Here is an 18,568-nt window from a genome sequence, read left to right as displayed (position 1 = left end):
GTGCCTTTGTCACGCCTGGCTACGTGTGTCTGTACCTGGTGTGTGTGCGTGTTTAGATCCGGTGAGGTGTGCGCCAAATGTTGTTGTGCATGTTGTTCGTTTGTCTTTGTGATATATATGTGCACCTGTTGTAGCTCTGTGTATTTAAGCCGTTGTCAATGTTTGCGGTGTGTTTCTATGAGGGATGTCTGCATGCGTAGGTGATTCGGCATGGTTTGTGGCGGTATGTATTCGTCCGTGTGTATGTGCATGTGTCTTTGTGGTGTAATTGCGTGCACCTGTGTTGTGCGTGGCACTTTAATTTGTTGTCAATGGATGGGGTGTATTTGTGTGCGGTGTGTGTCCGTGTCTGTGCTTGGGTGTTTTATGTGCGGTGCGCCTGTGTGTGGGCGTGCATGTCTGACTTTGTTGCGTGTCTGTGCTCATTCGTATCCTTGTGTCTGTCAATGTTTGGTGCGTGTGTGTTTCTGTGTGGTATGGGGTGTGTCTGTGTGCCTGGTACCCGGCAGGTTCTGAACTGAAACTACCGTCTCCAAAACGTGTATGAATCGCCCGCCCAGTCAGTGCCGCCGACACCGAGTGACGTACACCCTCATGAGGACAGCTCGGGGGCCACCAAACCCCACTTAACCCAACTGCTTGCTCACAGATTCCCACACCCCAAGGAGAGGGGTGTGGGGGCGCTATGGGTGAAAATAAATCCCCAGGTCGTTAACCCTGTCCTCCCATCAAAATAGGCCCGCTCCAGGAAAGAGTGAGAGCGTTCTCTCCAGCGCTTTGAAGAAAGTGCTGCTAACTATTTTCAGAGGCGCTCCCGAAATAGATTGTTCCGCCCAAGCACACAAATTGCCGGGATGGGGTGGTTTCCCGTGGAGGTTACACTGGCAGTACCCGGTGCATTGACCCAACGAGCATCAACCAAGAGCTGTTGTGCCTGGCAAGGAGTGAAGGCGTTAAATGGGGTTTTTGGCAGGGCATCGGTGAATCGGAGAGTGGCCGATTCCGGGTCTGGCAGGAGAAAGCGCCGCCCCGAGACAGCCTCCAGCTCCGAGACAGCCTCCCGCTCAGATGGCCTTGAATATTTGAAGCCCGGCCTTGGAGGGGGCAGGTTCACTGCAAGTTCACCTTTTAACCCTGTGGATTCTGATTCCGGTGCCGCCGGGGTCAGGTCTGCCGAACAGGATACTTCTGAGACGCTCCTGTCCTCCCGTTCCCTGACGACCGGCCAGCGCCACGAAGCCGCTCACTCTAGGCGATGTCTACGACGGTTCCGGCCAAAAGCAGCACTTAGAACCGCTGTTGTGTCCACCTGTGAGAACAGTGACACCTGTGCCATCAGAGGCTTGTTTTTCAAAGAAGGCGGCTTTGCCCGCGCACCCCCTTCCAGACGCAAATCTGGAGACCATTACGCTTTGACGCTGTGAGAGCACATTCTGTTAAATTAAAGCGGAAAAAGACATGGGAGCGGGCTCGGCTTTAAAGTAGCGGTGTGGAGTTAGAAACATTAGAAAGTTTATTAAACATTGCGAAAAGAAAGTAGTTACTCTACTGTGGAATTGGGTCTAAGAGCTTCTTACGGCAATCCAGCTTCCTCTGAGACACAGTGGTGCGCATGTCACACACAGCGCAACAACAAGACGTGCGCGTGCACTGGCGAACATGAAACCTGTGGTGGGGCGGGACTTCCGTCTTCTGCGAGAAGCCTGCGCCCACGGAGTGCCTGGCCAGAGAAGCAGTGGAGACGCGGGGCTCCCATGCCTGAGGGAGAGCCCCGCGGAGGCTGAAGAAGTCTGGAGTGGCGCCGATGAGGTGAGTGGGGCTTAGTTGGAAGGGGAAGGCGGGGGTGTCTCTCTGTACGCTTGTGTGTGTGTGCGCTCGTGTGTGTGTGTGTGCGCGTGGCGGCGGGGGGCGGGGGTGTCTCTCTATGTGTGCGTGCGTGTATGTGTGCTCGTGTGTGTGCGTGTGTGTGTGTCTCTGTGTGTGCGCTCGTGTGTGTCTGCTTACATGGAGCTAAAAGGGAGACAGGAGATGGTGAACGCGCGCGCGACCTGATCCGGTTCCTGAGGCTGCGCGTGCCCATCTCTTGTCTCCCTTTAGCTCCTTGTAAGCAGAGCTGACAAAAATAGGTCTCGGTGCGACATCGCTTTGCGATGCGTCGCAGGTGCGAGACCTAAAAAAGAAAGCTGCTTGCTATACGAGAATGATTAAAATCAGTCCCAACCCATCCAAAACTATCTTCTCACTAGTTAAAGATATGACTAAAGTAACAGAGGGAACCAACAGTACAAAAGTTTCCAACTTCCAATGTGAAGATCTGGCCTGCTTCTTTATTAATAAGGTAGAGGGGATCTATAAACTGCTGAATACTAGTGGACCCTCCCCATTACCCGGCCGACCCCCCAAACCCCCTGACCAGCTGGACTCCCGTTACTCCCTCCCAACTCTCCCGCTCATGACCAATAAAGACCTTGAGCTCCTGGCCGTAAAGGTAAAGTCTGGGTCACCCAATGACCCTGTCAAACCTGATACCTTCAGGCAATTCCAGGACTCCATTCTGCTCGTAGGCGGGGAACTGATTAACAGATCCCTCCAGTCCTCCACAGTCCCCAGATCCTGGAAACATACCAAAGTCACCCACCTGCTAAACAAAAACACCCTGGACCCCTCCCTGCCAGAAAACTTCAGACCCATCTCCCTCCTACCGTACCTGGCCAAGGTGATGGAGGCCCATATGAACTCCACCCTGACCAAATATCTGGAAGCACATGGGATCCTGGACGAGTCACAGAACAGCTTCCGGGCAAACCATAGCACGGAGTCTGCGCTCCTGGCAGTCACGGAGCAACTAAGGGCATCACAGGACCTTGGACACACCTCGGCTTTGATCCTGCTCGACCTAAGTGCGGCGTTCGACACGGTCTCCCACGAGATTTTACTCAAACGTCTCGGGGAGATCGGGGTCTGGGGCAAGGCTTTGGCGTGGTTCTCATCCTTTCTGTCTGATCGTTCCTTCCAGATTCACGCCCCACCTTTTTCATCCAGCAAATTCCCTCTCAAATGCGGCGTTCCCCAGGGCTCTGCCCTCAGCCCTACGCTGTTTAACGTGTATGTTCGCCCCTTGGCCCTGCTAGCAAAAAAAGCGGGATCAAGTTGATCTCGTACGCTGACGACATGCAGCTTATTTTCACCTTTTCCAATAACACCATATCGGATCAGGTGCAATTTCAGGAAGATGTCACAGCCATCTCACACTGGATGACGGAGAACTGCCTCCAACTTAACTCCTCGAAAACGGAGGTGCTCCTGATTGGTCGGGACTCACAAAAATGGGGCGACCAGTGGTGGGCCCCGACGATGGGCCCTCCCCCGATTCCCAAGAAGGAAGTTAAGAATCTGGGAGTCCTAATGGACAACTCTCTCTCCTTTGAGTAAAATATAAAAAAGGTGGCTTCTTTGAGCCGCCCACCAGACAAGTAATAGTCCAGTCCTTGGTCCTATCCCACTTGGACTACTGCAATGGCCTATTGGCTGGTGCTAACCTGACAACCACGAATAGACTCCAAAGGGCTCAAAATGCAGCAGCCTGTACTCTTTTTGCCCTACCCAAACGCTGCCACACCTCACACATCCTTCGCCGTCTTCACTGGCTGCCGGTGAAACAGAGAATTCAATTTAAAACACTCTGTCTAACCTACAAAATCCTACATGGCCAGGCCCCCCAAATACTACGGGGTCTCTGCTCTTTCTACGTCCCCACACGTGCCCTTCGTTCTGCGGACCTCCACCTCGCCCACACCTTTAGGGTACGCAAGAGCAGAGCAGGCGGACGTTCTTTCAAATCCCTGGCCTCTGCGCTATGGAATTCCATCCCCCTTGAGGCATGCGCCACGCAAGACCACTGGCTCTTCCTGAAAAAAATTAAAACCTGACTGTTCGCCTCCATTTAGCACGAGCTTCTCTAACACAACTTACCTATCCTGCTCACTCCTCTGGTTGACTTGTCTGCAAGCGCTGGGACGCCCTGTTGCTGGGGCAGCCATGCGCTATACAAACATACTTAACATAACATAACATAACATCCCCCGAACTGTTCCGCCAATTCCACTATCTTCGGTAAAGCACTCTTAATATCCGAAGTTACGATAGCGACATCGTCTGCATAGGCAAACACTTTATATGCAGCCTGGTGTATCCTAACCGGAATGATACCTCTTGTTTTTCCCAGTCTACTTAAAAATGGGTCAATGTACAAGGCAAATAACAAGGGGGAACAAGGACAACCTTATCTGGTTCCCCTTGTTATTGCCAAATTGTCTGAAAGATCTCCAGAAATACAGATTGCTGCCTTCGGGTGACTGTATAATGCCTGTATTGCGTTTATAAATTCTTTAGGGAATCCCTTCCAAACTAAAGTAGACCACAGAAACCTCCAGGAAACCCTGTCAAATGCTTTTTCAGCATCTAACAGTGCTACCGAAACAGGAGTTCCTGTAGCTTGTGCCCAATCCAGAAGAGAGATAATCCTTTTCTTGTGGCCTGTTGTATCTCGATTTAAGATAAATCCATGCTGCCTTATTGAAACTAGACTTGGCATTAAGTCATTCAATCTGTTAGCCAATATTTTTGAAAAAAGCTTGCTATCCGTATTAATAATTCTGTTTGTTACAATTGTATTCGCCCCGCTTACATCATTATGTATCATCACTTCCTTGATGTCATTTTATCATTGACTAGCCCATTCTACATTAACCCTGAATTAGATAGGATCTGTTATGTTTGCACTATATGATTTTATGCATATTAGTTTCACTATTTTAGTCTTGTTGTGATCTTTTTCCTTCCTCTCCCTCTAACTGTAAAGCTCTCTGATATCCTTCGGGATCAAGTTCGCGCTATATAAAACTTTATAAATAAATACATTGTTTACCAAATCAAGGGTTAGGAACAATGCCCTGCATTATACAAGTCATCATCCATGCAGTCTACATGACAATTTGCCTCCGGGCCACTTTCTCCGAATAAGACGGAATTGCTCAGGTAAAAGTGATTATTTCATGAATGCAGAAATTCTTGTGCACAAATTAAAGGAACGCGGATACCCAAACAAGTTGCTGAAAATACAATGAAACGTGCTTGGTGGACTCCAAGAGAGACCCTTCTGGAAAATAGACCCGCAAATGACAAGTTTGAACGCATGGTATGCATCTCTGCATTTTGTTCAAAGACTACCTGAAGGAAAGTGGGTTTCTGTTATAGTAACCCCCCCCACTTTTTTCCAGACCACTGATGCACTTTGACTTGATGTGCCCTGGGACCCTGCCAATCAGGTTCCCAGGGCCTGTGTTCTTTCCCCCAAACTAACCCAATTGGCCTATCTGGCAACAGGTAAGCCCCTGGTAAATGGTACCACAGGTACACAGGGCACTGTCACCAGAGAAGGCCTCTAAGGGCTGCAGCACTTATTGTGCCACCCTTGGAGGCCCTGTACCACTACACACACACACTGCCTTTGCAGGCTGCGTGTTTTGATGCAGAACAAAGTGAAGAGTCAACATGGCACACATCCCTGTGACTTTTATGAGATATGGAGATGCACTCCCTTTTCCAAGTACCTAATCTCTTTTAACTGAATTTTCTCTGAAATGATCAACTTTATCTAGCGTGCTGCAGGAGTGACACGTTTGTCCTTTGCCGTGTCTCTAACTGAACCTCCCTACCTCGAGACCTTGGGTCCCGACCCCTACGCACAATCTCAATGGGAATTTACCACTGGAATTTGTACTACTATATATACATTAAAAAACAAGATTTGAATTAAATTTGAACATTTATTTCCGACACCATAAATGTTATTTCAAATGACTTCTTATAGCAAATCATAAAGCATGATTATAAAACATATGCAATCTTAAATTTCATTTACACATGTAAGGTTTTCGAATTAACAATTCATCTGTGATTTCTTGAAGATGCTCTATGCATTTCGGGTCACACCGGACCCTTCATCAGGAGCAAATGCCATATGATCCATCTTACTCAATACTCATGAATCGAAGGACTTCCACAAAATCAACTGAATGCCGCTGCCACCTTTAGAGATACTCTCGTGCTTTCAACTCTCAAGACGAAGCCTATCTCGGGGAACCCGGGACTTCCTCGTGCTTCCTAACAACTCCGCATCAACGAACCTCCTTGGGATACGACTCTATCAGAGTTGAAAGCACGAGAGATCACAGATGAATTGTTAATTCGAAAACCTTACATGTGTAAATGAAATTTAAGATTGCATATGTTTTATAATCATGCTTTATGATTTGCTATAAGAAGTCATTTGAAATAACATTTATGGTGTCGGAAATAAATGTTCAAATTTAATTCAAATCTTGTTTTTTAATGTATATATAGTAGTACATATTCCGGTGGTAAATTCCCATTGAGATTGTGCGTAGGGGTCGGGACACATCCCTGTGAGCCATGCCTACAACCCACTGCCCTGGCCTAGATCAGCCACCCCTCCAGCTGGGTTCACTATGCCAGTGGTGAGGGTACAGGTGAATGAGCCCTGTACCCCTACAGTGCCCAAGTCCATTCTTAGGCATTGTAAGTACAGTGCTGCCATTAAGAGTATATGGTGCTGGGAGTTTGTCATTACGAACTCCACAACACCATAATGGCTGCACTGATAGCTGGGAAGTTTGGTATCAAACTTCTCAGCACATTAAACTCACACTGATGCCTGTACCTCATGTATATTTATCTGAAGTGTTTTAGTGCGCCAAATTATATTTGTACTGGGGGATTAAAATTAGAACTGTTTATAGGGAGTCACATACATAATCTCCTTTTTACGTACAAAGGACATAAGATGAGTTGTATTTTTCTATATTAAAGCTATTATGTGGAATTTCTTTCTTGGTGGTATATATGTATAATTAACGGATCTTGTGTAGATGTGATTGAGTAGAGTGGATTGAATGGTGGCTATACCTACTTGGTGATACTTTTGATTCCAAGAGGATATTTTAATTTCTACTCTTCAATAAAGACCAGATCTCCAGAGGACAGCGGACCTGTCCAGAAAACCTCTAACTTCAAGGATTTCAAATGATTGAACTCTGTAGTTCCGTTGTCTGTCCTTCTCAACTCTCAACGCACCTCCAGGCCTGGCCACCGTGACTATAAACCTGTCAATTTATAAAGATGTGTTTTCTTCTTGGTTTCAGTGTCTAAAAGGTGTCAGCCAAGTATGGTTATGGTATGCCTCTCCTGGAGTTCACGGACCTAAGGGTTCGTTCCTGGTATATAGAACGGATGACAGAGGGCGTCCCCTCCCAGTGCCCCAGGCGATCTGAATGGCGTCTGAGTTGAGCCCATTTACGTAAACTCAGGCCATAGGCTGTGTGTTCAGCAGCTTCCTACGTGACATGAAACTCTCTGACATACCATGGTGCCTAAACGTCTCGATCATAAAAGACTGTTCCAGGGAGTCAAACGCCTTATCGGCATAATCAGTCTTCATGTGTGTGTTTTCCCGATGCAGCACTGCGAATACCGTCCGTAGATGAACCGCTGTGGGTTTATGTGGGACAAATCCCAACTGTAACGGGGAGACAATTCTCTCTCGTAGGAGGGATAGCCGAGTCGCATCACCTCAGGCAGGAATTTATTTCTAAGCTTTGTAAAATTCTACACTTGACCTTCAGATCCCGGAGCCTTTCCTCCTCCTAGGGCGTCTATAGCTGCAACGATCTGTTGCCCAGAGATCGATGGCTTATGAATGGATGGGAAAGCAAATTAATATAGCACTGAATTACTAGTTCAGGAAAGAAGTGTCCTGGCGCTAATATAAGCAGATAAGTATCAAAATCGCACAGCCCCTGAACATGAACAGAAAGGTTTTGATTTGTCTCCTGAAAGAGCTCATGTTGTCTTGGGCGCACAGGGCAGGTGGGAGCACATTCCATTCCTGGTACCTGCAGTCACCACAGGCAGAGAGCAGCCATCTATTCTGATTTTTATAAACTTAGAGACTTTACGCCGCAAAGCATGATGGGCTCTCACCACTTGGCCAGCTGATACCAGGCAAAAGGCGAGGACATTTAAGAATGAATCCCCTGATTGTAGAGCGTTTATGACATAAAGTGCTTTATATTGACATCTTTTCAGGACAGGAAGCCGGTGCAATTTGACCAGTTTGTTGGAGATCGACCTTGATTTTATTAACCTCAGAACAAGCCCAACTGCTGTCTTTGTAGCAGCAACAATCTATGTAGGCGATATTCAGATATGCCTACGTATAAGGTGATGCAGGAATCCATTCTCAATAGAATCCGAACCTGTACCAGGTCCTTCCTAGATGAAGCAGGGATTAATGGAAGTATTTTTCTGATAACTTTCAGCAGTCAGAAGCCTGTAGAGCAGGTGATTTTTTTATGTATCCTTTTATGAACAGATGCAAGTCCACCCAAACTTCCAGTTTTCTGACCTGATGAAATGGGGTGGGCAGAGCTCCACAAGCCACCGGCCGCCACCCTTGTGCCATGAGGCTCCGGTCCCAAATACCACTATTTCCGTTTTTCCACTGTTTAGCGCCAGGGAGTTTGAACTCATCCAATCAGCGACTTCCTGGCGGCAGCTCCTGAAATTACTGGGCATTTTATCTGTATTTAATTCTAATCCAATGATTTGTGTACATTCAAGTAGAGGTGATATCGATAATCGAATGACTCGATCAGGCTGGCCAAGTGGGCCATGTTAAGATTGAAAAGATTGGGGCTCAAAACCATCCGGGGGGAGGGGGAATTGTCTTAGGGGTTGATCTGAAGTTAGCTGATGCCACCGCTTGGGTCAGATCTTTCAAAAAGGATAAGAATCAAGCAGGTACTTTCCCCAAAGACCCACCATCTCCAATCTCTGTAGTAAAGTGGAGTGGGAGATGGTGTCAAAGGCTTCTGATAGATCTAATCAGATCAGAGCCCCCACCTCCCCACCCCCATACATAATGTCTCTAATATCCCACGTGGCTTTAGCCAGCACAGTCTCTGCAGAGACCTCTTTTGGAGCCCTGGATGGGCTTTGTGCAGAAGTTGGTGGGACTCAATATATTTGGTGAGCTGCTTGTTCACCGCGGCCTCAGTTAGTTTGGTGAACATCAAGGAACAGAGAGACAGGCCAATCCTTAGAGTTAGAACTGCTGTGACTACTGGAGCATACATCTGGAAGTAATGTTGTCTAAAACACTCTGATTGGCTGCACGCTGGGATGCAACGGAGGGCAAGAACAAGAAGGTTGGGCTTGGATGTGTCCCAAAGTAATTACCAGTGGCAGAGATGAACTCAAACATTCCACCCATAATTTTTCTTATTCATAAATACGCCAGGTGTGCCCATGTGTGGTTTCCGTGCTCGCTGCACCACTGGAATGAAGCCGCACCCTACAGTCAACACCCAGATAGGCTGAAACCAGTCTTGGGTTGCTTCTGTTCCGGTTCAGGCTGGACTGCTCCTATTGGAAGAAGTCTAAAGCTGATTTGCATATGTCTGCTTCCTGTTTGAGGTGGCATTGTGGGCCAACAACCAATTGATCTCCCTCTCAGACTTGGCCTGGTGAGTACCAGGACGTGAGCCGGAGTCTAGTGAGGAAGAGGATGTGATCAGGGCCTGTTGAGGACCAGGACGTAAGTCAGGGGCTTGTGAGGACCAGGACGTGAGCCAGGGCCTGGTGAGGACCAGGACGTGAGCCGGAGCCTGGTGAGGACCAGGACGTGAGCCGGAGTCTAGTGAGGACCAGGATGTGATCAGGGCCTTGTGAGGACCAGGGCGTGAGCCGGGGCCTTGTGAGGACCAGGACGAGTGTCAGAACCTGGTAGGGACCAGGACGTGAGCCGGTGTCTATGAGCACAAAGATGTGAGCCAGAGTCTGGTGAGGACCTGGATGTGAGCCAGAGTCTAGTGAGGATGAAGATGTGATCAGGGCCAGGTGAAGACCAAGATGTGAACCGGGGCCTTGTAGGGACCAGAACATGAACCTGGGCCTTGTGAGGATGAGGGTATGTGTCAGGGCCTGGTGGACAGGACGTGAGCCAGGACCTTGTGAGGAACAGGACGTGAGCCTTGGCCTGGTATGGACCAGCAGGTGAGCAGGGGCTTGGTGGACCAGGACGCGAGCCGGGGCCTTGGGAGGACCAGGACGTAATCCAGGGCCTTGTGAGGATGAGGATGTGTGCCAGGGCCTGGTATGGACCAGGACGTGAGCCATTGCCTTGTGAGGACCAGGACTTGAGCCAGGACCTTGTGAGGACCAGGACGTGAGCCTGGGCCTGGTATGGACCAGCACGTGAGCAGGGGCTTGGTAGACCGGGACGTGAGCTGGGGCCTTATGAGGACCAGGACGTGAGGTGGGGCCTTGTGAGGACCAGGACGTGAGCCAGGGCCTTGTGAGGACCATGACGTGAGTACCCCTGGCCAGGCCTCACCTCCTCTGCACCCCTGGACGGGCCTCACCTCCTCTGCACCCCTGGACGGGCCTCACCTCCTCTGCACCCCTGGACAGGCCTCTCCTCCTCTGCACCCCCACGGAACAGGCCTCAACTCTTCTGCACCAGCTTTGCAGGCCTCATCACCTCTGCACCCATGGATAGGCCTCATCTCCTCTCCTCCCCCTGGGGAGGCATCACCTCCTCTGCACCCCTGGACAGGTCTCATCTCCTCTGCACCCCTGGACAGGTCTCACTTCCTCTGCACCCCTTGGACAGGCCTCACCTCCTCTGCACCCCCTGGGGAGGCATCACCTCCTCTGCACCCCTGGACAGGCCTCACCTCCTCTGCACCCCTGGACAGGTCTCACTTCCTCTGCACCCCTTGGACAGGCCTCACCTCCTCTGCACCCCTGGACAGGCCTCACCTGCTCTTAACCCCATGGACAGGACATGCTTCACCTCCTCTGCACCCCGTAGAGGCCTCACCTCCTCTGCTCCCCCTGGACAGGCATTTCACCTGCACCCCTCAGGACAGTCCTCACCTCCTTTGCACCCCGGGACAGGCCTCACCTCCTCTGCATGCCCCGGGACAGGCCTCACCTCCTCTGCACTTCCCGGGACAGGCTTCACCTTCTCTGCACCCCTGGACAGGCCTCTCCTCTGCACCCCTCAGGACAGGCATCACCGCTTCTGCTCCCCCTGGACAGGCATCTCCTCTGCAGCCCTCAGGACAGGCATCACATCCTCTGCACCCCTGGACAGGCCACACCTCCTCTGCATCCTCACGGAACAGGCCTCAACTCTTCTGCACCAGCTTCACAGGCCTCATCACCTCTGCACTCATGGACAGGCCTCACCTCCTTTCCTCCCCCTGGGGAGGCATCACTTCATCTGCATCTCTTGGACAGGCGTCACCTTCTTTGCAACCCCCCTGAAAGGACATGCCTCACCTCCTATGCACCCTTTGGACAAGCCTCACCTCCTCTGTACCCCCCTGGACAGGCCTCACCCCCTCTGCTCCCCTGGACAGGCCTCACCTCCTCTCTACCCCTGGACAGGTCTTACCTCCTCTGCACCCCTGGACAGGCCTCTCCTCCTCTTCACCCCTGGACAGGCCACTCTTCCTCTGCACCCCTGGACAGGCCTCACCTTCTCTGAATCCCATGACAGGCCTCTCCTCCTCTGCACCCCTGGACAGGCCTCACCTCCTCTATAACCCTGGACAGGCCTCACCTCCTCTGCACCCCTGGACAGGCCTCACCGCCTCTGTATCCCTGGACAGGCCTCACCTCCTCTGTCCCCTGGACAGGCCTCGCCTCCTCTGCACCCCTGGACAGGCCACTCTTCCTCTGCACTCCTGGACAGGCCTCATCTCCTCTGCACCCCTGGACAGGCCTCTCCTCCTCTGCACCCCTGGACAGGCCTCACCTCCTCTGCACCCCTGGACAGGCTTCTCCTCTTCTCTACCCCTGGACAGGCCTCAGCTCCTCTGCACCCCTGGACAGGCCTCAGCTCCTCTGCACCCCTGGACAGGCCTCACCTCCTCTGCACCCCTGGACAGGCCTCTCCTCCTCTGTACCCCTGGACAGGCCTCACCTCCTCTATAACCCTGGACAGGTCTCACCTCCTCTGCACCCCTGGACAGGCCTCGCCTCCTCTGCACCCCTGGACAGGCCTCACAGGACTCTCCTCTTCTGCACCCCTGGACAGGCCACTCTTCCTCTGCATCCCTGGACAGGCCTCACCTTCTCTTCATCCCATGATAGGCCACATCTCCTCTGCATCCCTGGACAGGCCTCTACTCCTCTGCACCCCTGGACAGGCCTCACCTCCTCTCTAACCCTGGACAGGCCTCTCCTCCTCTGCCCCACGTCTGGACAGGCCTCACCTCCTCTGACCCTTGGACAGGCCTCTCCTCCTCTGACCCCTGGACAGGCCTCACAGGACTCTCCTCTTCTGCACCCCTGGACAGGCCACTCTTCCTCTGCATCCCTGGACAGGCCTCACCTTCTCTTCATCCCATGATAGGCCTCATCTCCTCTGCATCCCTGGACAGGCCTCTCCTCCTCTGCACCCCTGGACAGGCCTCACCTCCTCTCTAACCCTGGAAAGGCCTCTCCTCCTCTGCCCCACGTCTGGACAGGCCTCACCTCCTCTGACCCTTGGACAGGCCTCTCCTCCTCTGACCCCTGGACAGGCCTCACCTCCTCTGTCCCCTGGACAGGCCTCACCTCCTCTGCACCCTTGGACAGGCCTCTCCTCCTCTGCACCCCTGGACAGGCTTCACCTCCTCTGCACCCCTGGACAGGCCTCTCCTCCTCTGCACCCCTGGACAGGCCTCTCCTCCTCTGCCCCTCCTCTGGACAGGCCTCTCCTCCTCTGTACCCCTGGACAGGCCTCACCTCCTCTGCACCCCTGGACAGGCCTCACCTCCTCTGCACCCCTGGACAGGCCTCTCCTCCTCTGCACCCCTGGACAGGCCTCTCCTCCTCTGCACCCCTGAACAGGCCTCTCCTCCTCTGACCCCTGGACAGGCCTCACCTCCTCTGTCCCCTGGAAAGGCCTCACCTCCTCTGCACCCCTGGACAGGCCTCAACTCCTCTGCACCCTGGACAGGCCTCTCCTCCTCTGTACCCCTGGACAGGCCTCACCTCCTCTGCACCCCTGGACAGGCCTCTCCTCCTCTGTCCCCCTGGACAGGCCTCACCTCCTCTGCACCCCTGGACAGGCCTCTCCTCCTCTGTACCCCTGGACAGGCCTCACCTCCTCTGCACCCCTGGACAGGCCTCACCTCCTCTGTCCCCTGGAAAGGCCTCACCTCCTCTGCACCCCTGGACAGGCCTCTCCTCCTCTGTACCCCTGGACAGGCCTCTCCTCCTCTGTACCCCTGGACAGGCCTCACCTCCTCTGCACCCCTGGACAGGCCTCTCCTCCTCTGCACCCCTGGACAGGCCTCTCCTCCTCTGCACCCCTGAACAGGCCTCTCCTCCTCTGACCCCTGGACAGGCCTCACCTCCTCTGTACCCCTGGAAAGGCTTCACCTCCACTCCACTCCTGGACAGGCCTCTCCTCCTCTGCACCCCTGGACAGGCCTCTCCTTCTCTGCACCCCTGGACAGGTCTCTCCTCCTCTGCACCCCTGGACAGGCCTCACCTCCTCTGCATGCCCCAGGACAGGCCTCACCTCCTCTGCACCCCTGGACAGGCCTCTCCTCCTCTGACCCCTGGACAGGCCTCTCCTCCTCTGACCCCTGGACAGGCCTCACCTCCTCTGCACCCCTGGACAGGCCTCAGCCCCTCCGCTCCCCACTCAGACTCAGCAGGAGTAAGAGCTGAGCTCTCCTGACATCACCATGAATGCCAGGGGGGGGGGGGAAATCTGATCGATGGATTAATAAATTGCAGCCAAGTGAGTTAGCAGCTCTCCTACCTGAGTAGAAACCTGTCCGGGCCCTCTCCTCCTCCTGGGGGGCAGATCTGGGCTCTGTGAGGGTCTGAAGGTGAAGGTATTTGCCCACCAGACAGGGGATCCTTTCTTCTCTGAAGCAGGATGCAAACACAAGGAGAGACAGGAAGTGATGTCAGCACCGCTGCTGGTGCTGTCTCTGCCGCCGCTGACCCGGAAGAGGAAACCCTTCTCCTTTCATGCAATGTACAGCTCAGTGGGTTTCATCAGCAGATGAGGATCGTCCTCTGGTGGCCGCTGACGGAACCACCGCCTCCAGGCTCACACAAACAAGCATTGGTGCCTGTAAAGACCTGGGATTTTAGATGTCACAGATGTGAATGTTTTTAAGGGTCAGACAGTTCAAGTACAGGGCCTCACACTTGGCTGCTGCTGTAAAAAAGTATTTACAGCTTCACTTCAGATGAGCATCTTCCAAACACTGACGTAAAGGACTTAAGAGTATTTACAGAAAGGTGACGCCAACTGGAAGAGACAGTATTTCAAAGAATATATCTGTATTTCAATGAATATATCTGTATTTCAAAGAATATATCAGAATATCAGTCAGTTTTCCAATTAAACTGGGCAGCTTATTTATTCTTTTAAATAATTTATTTGCAGTTTTTCAAATCCCCAACGTCCAAGATAGCAAAGTAAACAGAGGTAAATACCATGGAGTTCTAAACACCAGATCAGTGACAATGAGGCATAGGTCAAGTGTCTAAGCAACAATTGAAGGAACAGCTTATTTCTAATTTTCCTATGTCTGTGGCGTATTCCTTACATTGAATTCGTTCGTTCATGCTCTGTTGTCGCCTAGCTCAGCCTTGCCTTGCCAGACCCAGCCAGTCGATCGCGGATCGTGGATCAAGCTGTTCGTGGACTGCAGGAGGAGACCGCCGGCTCGCGTGGTGGGGCGCACCGAGTGAGGACACCGATAGTGCCGCCTAGCCAACACTGGTGAGCCCAGAAACTCCTTTCCGCCGCTAAACGCCCCCCAGCCTCGCAGCTCGCAGCTCGCGGCTCGCGCTGTGCAGGGAGTGGGGTGGAGCAGGACGGGGGATCGGACGAGAGCAAACCGGAAGCCACCAGCGGGAGTGGAAAACGGCACCCTGCCAACACAGGTGAGCCAGGAAACTCCTTTCTGCCGCTAAAACGCCGAGAAGCAAACCGGAAGCCACCAGAGGGAGTGGAAAACTGCACCCTGCACCCAGGACAAATAGAGCGGTGTGTGGGGCAGCGCAGTATCACAGCTTGGGGGAGCGCATCTGGACGCGGTAGTAAGCCGCAGTAGCCGGCAACCGGGTCACAGTCATACCCCCCCCCGGCAATGCAGTAACACAGAACTCAGAAGTCAGCTGCCCCCAAACCCCCTCGGAGAATAGGAATACCGAGGAAGTCTACAGAGGCATAGTGAAAACTGTTTTATCCCACGGCGTGAAAACTGTTTTATCCCACGGCGTGAAACTCAGTGAGAAACCATACAATACCCGAAGCCAAAACAAGGGAGGATCCAGTATAAGGAGAACAAGGCTAAAAATAGCCAGAAGATATCGTAAGAGAGGACAACAAGGGCGGCAGGCAGGCAAGTCGGTGGGCACAAGGCACAACAGAGGTAAGTGTAAAGTTACAGTTATTTATTAACTCTTAAAACTGAGAAACGATCACACCAAACGATCAATAGAAGTACTACATTTTAGGCAATCAAACTAAGAAATGGGACCAAAAAAAGGGCAAATTCAGCGGAAAGAAGATAGCCCAGAGAAGAGCAAAATATTGGAGGGCTCAATATCATTGGAAGAGAGCCAAGAAAGTCAGGCATCAACCACGGACAATAATCAGGGGCGTCGCAAGAAAAGAAAAGTGAAAAGAGCAACTAAAAACGCCAAACAGGCTAAAGGGGACTGTGTTCAAACAAACGCCAAACAGAAAGACAATACGCTAACCTCCAAATCTATAAAGGATTTTGTAGGGAAACACTACAAATCAATAGAGACAGCAATCAGTCTGGACCCCGAGAAAGTTATGGAAGAACACGGCGCGGAGGGAGAAGGAGAGACTGGATCAGCAGGGGAGAATCAGAAAAGGAAAGAAACAGGAAGATTCACGGATGAAGCTCCTCTCGATATAGAAGCAGGAAGGGAGGACTCCATATTAATAAACCTGACGCTCCAGAGTCAAAATATTCATATCCCTGCACCCCGCCTCTCATCATCCCCAAAATTATTCTCATTACAGTCACCAGGAAATGAGGAGCTAAGGGGAAATGAATTACAGAGACAGAGCGCAATCTGGGGCGGTGGGCCAGATCAATCCCCACAACATCAAAGCACCCTAAATTCTCTTCCACATCAAGAACCCACAAGAACAGGTCGTCAAATAAACCCAGACAGAGACCACACACAGGATACGGAGTGTTCCGTAACACCCTCTTCCTCATTGGTAGACCTTATATTGATGTTACAAAAGACACTACAAGGAATCCTTGAAGTAACACTCTCAAATAATGGAGTGCTGAAAACTCAGAAATTGTACCTAAAAAAGATCGAAGAGGAACTAGCGGGGATAAAGAATCAGATGCCAAGGATGCTAAGCCCAATAGTCACCGAACAACCGTCTGATGGAAGCGTAGAGATTGAACTGGTGGAATCATCTGTTGGAAACCCAGCAGGATCCGTACTACCAACGACTCAAAATCTATCAAAGGACTCTGTGGAAGCATCAGAAAATGTATACATCTCCAGATGCCCAATGCTGATAAAAAGGCGCAGGGTGTATACAGTGGCCGCCCTTAAGAGTAGGGCTAGAAAGAAGCGAGAGCAAACCTTAAAAGTAAAGAGAAAAGGGAGGAAAGCTGGGAAGGAGGCACAGTTAGTCCTAAACGCATCAGCCCCGATATATGTTCCAAACAGTCCAAGGCAAGGGGAGTATAACCTAAGAACGACCCCGACAAACTCAAGAAAAACCTGGAGAACAAAGGCCACAAAAGAGAAACCAACAACATCCGGTATTACAAAACAGAAAGTGAGAATAGCCTCAGCGCAACCAAATAGGGGCCTTAGGGTCGAAAGTCCACAAGACCAGGTAATACTAAGGTCGGGAAATACTGGGTTGCGGACAGGGAGATCAAAGGCTAGACAGCATCAATATGAAACCCCCAAAAAATACAAGAGAGAAACATCAATAAATGGGTGTATTTAGATCACATGCAGTCGGGGAAAAGGGGAAGCATGAATAGGAAAAGAAATCCCCTGAACAGAGCACAGATTTTGAAAGTCTTTGCTGAATGTAGCAGTCTATGTGGGATCAGTACAAGCGATCTCCGGCAAATTGGTTTCATTGAAAACAGAAACGGTAAAGAAATAACAAAAGTGTCACTTCACTCAGACCTGGTAAAAACGACAATTTTAAACGCCACCAAAGAGATAAACCACCTGGGAATAAGGATAATTCCGGAGAGGGAAGTAAAAGTCCCCATGGATAATACTTTCTTAAAACATCATGCAGGTTTGGGGAAAAGACAAGTGAAACTTTATAGAGATGAGGAAGGAAACCAAAGCCGCCTGAACATAGAAATAGACAATATAGGAAACGAAGACCTTTGGGGCAATTGGTCGCAATGTAGTAGTCCAAGGTCCGAACTAAACGAATGTCATACGGAGACTGAGGGAGAAGAGGATGGCATGAGTGAGGTAGAATAGGATGAGGGGGTGTCGCAAAGTCTAGGTCTCCTAACATGGAATGTGAACGGGTTAGGCAATGAGAAAAAGAGAGAAACTATAAAGGATATAGTAAATAAAGTGGACATTGCCTGCCTCCAAGAGACCTGCACATGCGACGAAACCCCGATCAACGAAGGTTACCTACAAGTAAACCACCCGGCTAAGAAACAGAACTATGGCCGCCCGTCGGGGGGATTAATGACATTGGTTTCAACAAAAGTGCTCAGAGAAGTAACACCGATAAAAATGAAATGTAAATGGGTTCTGACCAGCAGAATTGAATTACTGAGTGTGGAAAAGAAGTATAAAATGCTGACCATAATGAATCTATACATGCAGTGGGAAAATGGGGTAGAGTACGAGAATGAGATGAAGCTCTTTAAAGAAGATGTAGATTTTGTAGCAGAAAAATATGCATTGGATACTGTAATAATAATGGGTGATTTCAACCATAAACTAAACCCCAAAAAGGCGGATATTTGGAACAGAGAAATGTTAGAGGTGTTTGGAATTAACCCAGCAATTTTTGCAGTAGGGGTGATATCGAAACAGGATTCGGATCTTGTTCACTTCTTAGGTGGTAGGGGCTTCCAATGCTTGAATGGAAGAATGAAGCTTGACTGCCCAGCAGGGAAAACTTTTAAAATAGGCTCTCAGAATTGTCCAATTGATTACATGTTCTTACAAGCCTGGAACTTCCCCCAAGTACGGGAATTCAAGTTGGAACAAAAAGAGATCAGTGACCATAACCTTTTACACCTAACAATACAAGGGGGAAGAAGCCTATCTAGAGATAAAGTGATCCCCCAGGAGGTTGAGTACCCCAAACGTGTGACGACACGACTCACGGAGGAATATCAGGCAAAACTGTCAGCTATGCAAATTAAAATTGAACCGGAAAACCTAGAGAATAAATCCTTGA

The 18,568-nt window shown here is 50.7% G+C and overlaps 1 pseudogene; it reads right to left on the bottom strand.

The window, feature by feature from the left end:
• The window catches only part of LOC144759100 (uncharacterized), a 46,727-nt pseudogene extending 32,000 nt beyond the window's left edge, over positions 1-14,727 (bottom strand).
• Positions 14,728-18,568: the final 3,841 nt, after the last annotated feature.

This window comes from Lissotriton helveticus, chromosome 1_1, assembly GCF_964261635.1.
Source record: "Lissotriton helveticus chromosome 1_1, aLisHel1.1, whole genome shotgun sequence".
Taxonomy (NCBI): domain Eukaryota; kingdom Metazoa; phylum Chordata; class Amphibia; order Caudata; family Salamandridae; genus Lissotriton; species Lissotriton helveticus.
Note: the sequence above shows the minus strand (reverse complement) of the source record. Positions and strands in the feature narration are given on the sequence as shown.